Here is an 8639-nt window from a genome sequence, read left to right on the forward strand (position 1 = left end):
ACCAGGAAAGGCAGCGGGCAGAGATGATCTCCCAAGCGAAATGCTGAGGGAGGGTGGCGTTTATGCACAGACTGCCCTATATGACATCATAACAACAGTCTGGACCACTGGACGGGTTCCGCAGGATTGGAAGGATGCCCTGGTGGTCCCCCTTTTTAAGAAGGGGGACCGCACAGACTGTAACAACTACAGGGGCATCTCACTCCTCAGTGTGCCGGGAAAGGTCCTGGCAAGGATTATTCAGCATCGCCTTGCCAGGCACGCTGAGGAGAGGCTTGCGGAGCCCCAATGCGGTTTCAGGAAAGGGCGGTCCTGCACAGATGCCATATTTTCTGTCCGTCTGCTACAGCAGAGGTGTAGGGAATTCCAACAAGACCTACATCTCTGCTTTATTGACATGGTCAAGGCCTATGATACCATCAGTAGGCCTGGGCTCTGGGTCGTTCTTCGTGCTTTTGGAGTACCTGACCCTCTGCTCACGATCATTAAGGACCTTCATGATGGTGAGCGGGCCCGGGTAAAACTACGTGGCCGGGAGTCAGAGCCATTCCCTGTACACCTTGGGGTGCGACAGGGATGTCCTCTGGCTCCCACATTATTTAACATCTAATTTGACCACGTAGTTCGTGAAGCCTTCAATAGCTGTACCGGGGGAATCTCCATATGGTACAGATATAATGGGAGGCTAATCGATGTCCGGGTGCGGTCAAGGGATGGCTCCCTATTGCTCAACCACGTTATGTATGCTGATGACTTGGTAATAGCTGCTCAGTCAGAGGAGGAGTTGGAGACGCTGCTGCTGAGACTGGAGCGTGCCACTAAGAGGTGGGGCCTTACCATCAGCCCCACCAAAACTAAGCACCTGCCTGGGTATTTTGTACCATCGGACACTCCACCCCCACAACTCCCAATCGGTGATGGGGCAGTTGTGGAGAGAGTGGAGAGTTTCCCATACCTGGGCAGTGTGCTTATGACTGGCTCCAGTTTAACAGCAGAGGTCTCACTCCGAATCAGTCGAGCGGCAATATCTTTTCATCGGTTGCGTAACGCTGTGTGGAAGCTACCTGGTCTGTCGCTCCGCACTAAGCTTCAGGTCTTCTCGGCCACGGTCATTCCCTCCCTTCTCTACGCTTGCGAAACGTGGACCCCCCTAATGGAACATCTTCGCCGGTTAGAAACATTTAGGCTGGCTTGCCTACGATCCATCCTGGGTTTAACCAGACTGGATTGTGTGAGGAGCTCACAAATCCTTGAAAGATCTGGGCAGGGTCCCATCGGTGAGCTCCTCCGGCAGGCAAGGCTGCGATGGCTGGGTCATGTAGCCCGCATGCCCAGCCACCGCATGCCGAAACAGCTTTTGTTTGGCCGGATTGAGGGGGCTAAGCGGGCGCGGCACGGGCTAGAGAAGAGATGGAGTGATGTGGTACAGGAGGACGTGGAGCTGAGTGGACTTGCCGATGACTGGTACCAGCGGTGTCAAGATCGGCCTCTGTGGAGGAGGCTCGTGAAGGATGCTACTTGGCAGTTGGAGGCAGTCGCCCTCCAACAACAACGGAGGGCGGAGGAGCGACGCTCACAACAATGAGCAGAGTGCCGGGTGGCTAAAGCACAGCAGGTTGCCACAGTAGGGGGCACAGGTGGTGCATCAGCCAGTCATCTCAGTCAGTCGACCCCTGGCACCTGGGTCTGCCCCGTGACCTCCTGCCAGCGGGCGTTCGACACTTCACGTGGCCTCAAGGTGCACATATGCCTGGCACAAGCGTCGTGGTGACGTCACCGCCACTTAGTGGCGAATGACGGTTGTTGTTGTGTGTGATAGTGTGTGAGAGTGTGTGTGTGTGTATGATAGAGAGTGTGTGTGTGTGAGAGAGTGTGTGTGAGTGAGAGAGTGCGTGTGTGTGAGAGAGAGTGTGTGTGTGTGTCAGAGAGCGTGTGTGTGAGAGAGAGTGTGCACGCGTGTCGCACAGAGGACGCTCTGACTGAGTTAGCCTTCACTGCGTCTCGTTGGACATGTTTACCTATCATCAGGCGTATTTAGCGTGTAAGGAATTCATTGTATTTGAACGGAGAAGATTGGTAAACAGGAAATTAGAATGCGTGCCGTTGTGGTTCGCGAGTATGGGAGTTTGGTTACTCCAGCAGACAGCGGGCTATGAACTGTGTTTACTTCTTCGTCGTCATTGCGATCCATGGGAAGAAAGCCCGTAGTAGGTGTCCACCTATTACAAGGCCGTAGTAGCCATGGAATCAACATTGGGGGGGACCAAATCTTCCAGGGTGTCTGGGGTTCCCAACCCAGAAAAATATCTACATTTTAAAACTAATTTCCTGCCTAAAATATTAAAAAATTCAGTAACACATGGGATGGCTTTTTATTTATTTCTTACAATAATGTCTAAAAGTGTCTTAAATTACATTGCTCTGTTTTTTCTTCATAACCTTTTCTTGTTACATTGTATGTAATGGCAGAGATTAGCGATTAATAAAGTACAACCATAACCACAATTATATAAACAGAAATCTATGCATTGATTTATATGAAGACAAGTCCAGATATTGTGGCCAGCGTTTAGCAAATTGTTGTTTTTACTTACATAGCAAAGCAATTATTTTTTATAGCAATACTAGCGGTAAGTACCCGGCGTTGCCCGGGCGAAAAAGATAGACACACATCAACTTACACACAGACATCGACCCACACACATAGAAACACATCGACTTACACGCGCACACACATACACATATGGACTCACACAGACAGACATCGACTTACACACACATATGAACTTACGCACACATAGACATCCACTTTAGATACACACACATGGAGTTACACACACATATCGACATACACACATACAGCGACTCACACACACACACATCGACTCACACACAGACAAAGGTGAACTCATACACACATTGACGTAAAAACACATGTCATTACACACACACATATCGAGTAAGACACACATACACATGGACGTATATACACACACATGGACCGACGCACGCACATCGACTTACACACACACACACACATAAACTCGCACACACATAAATAGACTGACACACACATTTCCCTACACACATATGGACTCTGACATACAGAGATCTACTTTAGATACACACACATGGAGTTACACACACATATCAACTCACACACATGTATGGACTTACACACACACATGTGGACTAACATAGAGACATATGCACTGACACACACATACACATGGACGTACACACACACATCGACTGACACACATAGACACACAAACGCACATTGACTTACACACTGACATGGAGCCATGCACACACATCGACAAACACACACACACACATCGACTAACATACACACAGCGACTGATACACACACATGGACTGACATGCACCCTTGGATTGACACACACACAAACACATCGACCTACACACACACACATCGGGGGTTGTCCGTTAGAAAAAAAACAGACACACGCATGGTCCTTCACGCACACACATATGGACTCAAACACACACATCGAATCACACACACAAACATCGACGTGCACAGCAATCCCCGATTATGGCACACCTATGAGCATCACAGTACTACGTATCAGTAAATAGTGTGACGTGAGCAATCGAAACAGTAGAAATGCATAGAAGAAATCAGCTGAAGTAAGTGTACATGAAAGAGCATCAGTATGCACAGGTAAGTTGAGAAGCAGGCTACAGTCTAGATTATAGAGTGGCAGTACGTGGCAGCCTCGGCCGGTTGGTGCGCCCTGTTTTGTCCAGTAAAGTCTTGAGAGGGGCCTGCTGTTAAGCACACCCGTGTTGGTGAGGGGGGCCTGCTGTTCAACACACCCGTGCTGGTGAGAGAGGCCTGCTGTTCATCACACCCGTGCTGGTGAGAGAGGCCTGCTGTTCATCACACCCGTGCTGGTGAGAGAGGCCTGCTGTTGAAGGGCCTGCTGTTCAGCACACCCGTGCTGGTGAGAGGGGCCTGCTGTTCAGCACACCTGTGCTGGTGAGAGGGGCCTGCTGTTCAACACATCCGTGTTGGTGAGAGGGGCCTGCTGTTCATCACACCCGTGCTGGTGAGAGAGTCCTACTGTTCAGCACACCCGTGCTGGTGAGAGAGGCCTACTGTTCATCACACCCGTGCTGGTGAGAGAGTCCTGCTGTTCAGAACACCCGTGCTGGTGAGAGAGTCCTACTGTTCATCACACCAGTGCTGGTGAGAGAGTCCTGCTGTTCAGCACACCCGTGCTGGTGCGAAGATGGTGCCGATGATGGTAGCCTCAGCCGGTCGGTGCACCCTGTTTTGTCTTGTTTTGTCTGTCAATTCAGTGTTTTGCCAAGATTTTCGGAGTTCTCTAACAAGAAACGAACTTTTAAATATCAGGGAAACAACTCCTGTGAATTTAATTCCTACTTTTCTGCTTCCAGCGGCAGAATTAGTAGGCATTCTAGTCAATGCCGCGCTAGGCTTTGCTCAAGCAGCGAAACGCCGCCCAAGGGGTAAACGGTCGGGGGCTCTAGTACGGCTACGCAGACGCGGGATCCGAACAGTGCTTCCGAGCTTTTCTCTCTCCAACGTACGTTCACTGTACAACAAAATGGATGAACTTCAGCTACTGATGGTAAAAAACAAAGACTTTCTTTCATCTTCTGTTTTGTGCTTCATGGAGACATGGCTGTGTGATTTGATTCCGGACACTTCGCTACAACTAGCAGGATTCCATCTTGTAAGATCGGATCGTGACATAGCACTCTCTCGCAAGACGAAAGGCGGTGGTATTTGTTTTTACATTAACAGTGGCTGGTGTGTAGATGTCACAGTGATTCTGCAACATTGTTCTCCACTCCTTGAATCAATTTTTATAACCTGTAAACCGTTTTACTCGCCTCGCGAGTTCGCGTCGCTCATTTTGGTCGGAGTTTATTTGCCGCCTTGTCCTCAGGTTAAAGAGGCCCAACGCATGCTCGCCGATCAGATTCTGAGTGTGGAGCGAGCAAATCCAGATTCGTTGGTTATCGTACTTGGCGACTTTAACAAAGGTAATCTCAGCCACGAACTCCCCAAATACATACAATTTATTAAATGCCCGAACAAAGAGAAGGGAACACTCTGTATCACTGCTACACTACAGTCAGTAGAGCCTACCACGCCGTCCCCCGAGCAGCACTAGGACACTCTGACCATGCCATGGTCCACCTGATTCCTGCATACAGGCAGAAACTCAAACTCTGTAAACCTGCTGTGAGGACATCTAAACAGTGGACCAGTGAGGCTGTGGAAGATTTGCGGGCATGCTTAGACTGTACTGACTGGGATATGTTCACGACTGCTACCAATAGTCTGGATGAACTCACAGAGGCTGTGACGTCCTACATCAGCTTCTGTGAGGGCTGCTGTATCCCAACACGTAACAGGGTGAACTTTAACAACAATAAGCCCTGGTTCTCAGCAAAGCTCAGAAGGTTGAGGTTGGAGAAGGAGGAAGCGTTTAGGAGTGGGGAAGAGACAGATTCAAGGAGTCGAAGAACAGGTTTAGCAAAGCGGTGAGAGAGGCTAAACGACTGTACTCAGAGAGACTAAAACACCAGTTCTCTACTAACGACGCTGCTTCTGTCTGGAGAGGGCTCAGGTAGATCACCAACTACAAACCCAGAGCCCCCCACACCACTAACGACTCCCGCCTAGCCAACGACCTGAACGAGTTCTACTGTAGATTTGAAAGACAATTGGACTGTCCTGAACCACCCCTTCCCACCCAAGAGGCCCCATCCCCCACCCATACTACAGAGACGACTCTCTCCTTTCAGGAGGGAGAAGTTAATAGACTTTTCAAGAGGGAGAATCCACGCAAAGCAGCCGGGCCGGACTCTGTCTCTCCAGCCACCCTCAGGCACTGCGCTGACCAGCTGTCTCCGGTGTTCACCAACATCTTTAACACCTCCCTGGAGACATGCCATGTACCAGCCTGTCTCAAGTCCTCCACCATCATCCCTGTGCCCAAAAAGCTAAGGCCAACAGGACTAAATGATTACAGACCGGTCGCCCTTACATCTGTGGTAATGAAGTCTTTTGAGCACCTGGTCCTGGCACACCTCAAAGCCATCACAGACCCTCTCCTGGACCCCCTTCAGTTTGCCTACAGAGCCAACAGGTCTGTGGACGACGCAGTTAACATGGCCCTCCACTTCACCCTACAGCATCTGGATGCCCCAGCATCCTACGCCAGGATCCTGTTTGTGGACTTCAGCTCTGCCTTCAACACCATCATCCCTGCCCTGCTTCAGGACAAGCTCTTCCAGCTGAACGTGCCCTACACCACCTGTAAATGGATCACAGACTTCCTGTCTGACAGGAAGCAGTGCGTTAAGCTGGGAACACAAGTCTCTGACTCCAGGTCCATCAGCACCGGAACTCCTCAGGGCTGCGTCCTTTCCCCTCTGCTCTTCTCCCTGTATACCAACAGCTGCACCTCCAATCATCTGTCCGTCAAACTCTTGAAGTTTGCGGACGACACCACCCTCATTGGGCTGATCTCTGGTGGAGATGAGTCTGACTATAGGTGGGAAGCTGACAACCTGGTGACCTGGTGTAGCCAGAACAACTTAGAGCTAAATGCTCTAAAGACAGTTGAGATGGTTGTGGACTTCAGGAAGAATACAGCCCCACTCACCCCCATCACCCTGTTAGACTCCCCAGTCAAAATTGTAGAGTCCTTCCGCTTCCTGGGCACTATTCTCTCCCGGGACCTCAAGTGGGAACTGAACATCAGCTCCCTCACCAAGAGAGCTCAACAGAGGATGTACTTTCTACGGCAGCTGAAGAAATTCAACCTGCCAAAGACAATGATGGTGCAATTCTATACAGCGATCATTGAATCCATCCTCACCTCCTCCATAACCGTCTGGTACGCTGCTGCCACTGCCAAGGACAAGAGCAGACTGCAGCGTATCATCCACACTGCTGAGAAGGTAATTGCCTGCAATCTACCAACCCTCGAGGACCTGCACACGACAAGGACCATGAGGCGAGCGAGGAAGATTATGGCCGATTCCTCCCACCCTGGACACTCTCTGTTTCAGCTACTCCCCTCTGGCAGAAGGCTTCGGTCCATCAGGACCAAAACCTCACGCCATAAAAACAGCTTCTTCCCATCTGCTGCTGGCCTGTTAAACAAGGCCAAGGGCTTACACTGATTTTAACATTGTATCTACATAATGACACCTTGCCGATATTAACTATGTTAACCTATTTGTATTTTTATTTTTAAATTATATATTAAAGCTATTTTAAATTCGATATTTATTCAATTTTATATACTTCAGCCCCTTGGTGTTAGACTTTTAACCCTTATTATTATAGTAAGACTTGTTTAAAAGTTATTTAAGATTTTAGATTCCTATATGTTGAATGTATGCACCATCCTGCCAAAGTAAATTCCATGTCGGTGTGAACTTTCATGGCGAATAAAACCCCTTTCTGATTCTGATTCTGATTGACATAAGCATTGCTACAGTCGACATAAAAAGCTCGCAATACGGGCAGCAGCTGAAAAAGCAGGATACAGTCGACATGAAAGGCTGGCAGTACACTGAGTGAGGTAAAGAAGCAAGCAACAGATTATAGACTGGCATACACTCATAATGGGCAAAAGCAAAATTAGCAGTGTATATAATAGTGGCAGTGCACTGGCATTAATTAATCAGCAGGCAGCAAGCCACATCACAGAATGGCAGTACACGGTCTCAGCGTCATAAAAACACAGCTCAAAAAGGAAACATGTAGCAACCTATAGTAATAGGTTTTACCCTTTTCACTGGCACAAAAACTGACACCTTTTGGCGTCATCTGGTCCAACACCAGTGGAGACTAGGCTCTAAGAAAAGCCGTCTCGGGTGTGGACCAATCAAATTCAAGGACAGTGCATATTATTATCAGAGTTGTCTCTTTTGTTTGCATTTTGACTGCTTGTGTTGTGGTTATTGCAAACATGATGCCTTGAATAAAGGTATCGGTTTTTGTGCCAGTTAAAAGGGTAAAACCTATTACTGTACTATATTGTTCTTTAAGATGTATGACCACGACGATGCAAACAAATGTTTTACTAAATATAAGCATCAGCTATGCACTAACATAATCAATTTGCTTGGACTCTGCATTGTTAATGGATGCTTTCAGTCAGTGACACCATATTTTATGAGCAAAGACACAAAAGCCACACTTTTTTCCTCCGTCGTCTCATTAGTATTGCACTCCGGTCTCGTGGATTAAACGTCAGCTTAGTGTTTCGAAGCAGCCCAACTCTGCCCTCTTTCTCTCGCAGGCTGCGCTGGAGGCCATTGACGAGTTGGATCTGATTGGAGCACATGGGGACCCCAAGTCCATCATCCATGTGCTTCCTGACGAAGTCCAGCACTGCCAGGTAAAGGCCCTAAACAAGCGGAATGATTTTCTTTTGCGTCTGTCAACGCTTTCGTGTCCAGAACTTGTAAAGCGCCAGATGGCTGTGTGAGAAAGCTGATGAGCGAGTGACCTTTTGATCAGTTCGCTTCTATGTCTCTACACACTTTGAATGTTGTCCCATATTTTATATGGAGTGCTCGTTGGCCAATAACTACTAATCCTTTAGAACTGCTTTTTG

Source organism: Petromyzon marinus, unplaced genomic scaffold, assembly GCF_048934315.1.
Source record: "Petromyzon marinus isolate PM22_M1 ecotype Great Lakes invasive population unplaced genomic scaffold, UKy_Petmar_22M1.pri1.0 PM_G_Scaffold_10, whole genome shotgun sequence".
Taxonomy (NCBI): Eukaryota; Metazoa; Chordata; class Hyperoartia; order Petromyzontiformes; family Petromyzontidae; genus Petromyzon; species Petromyzon marinus.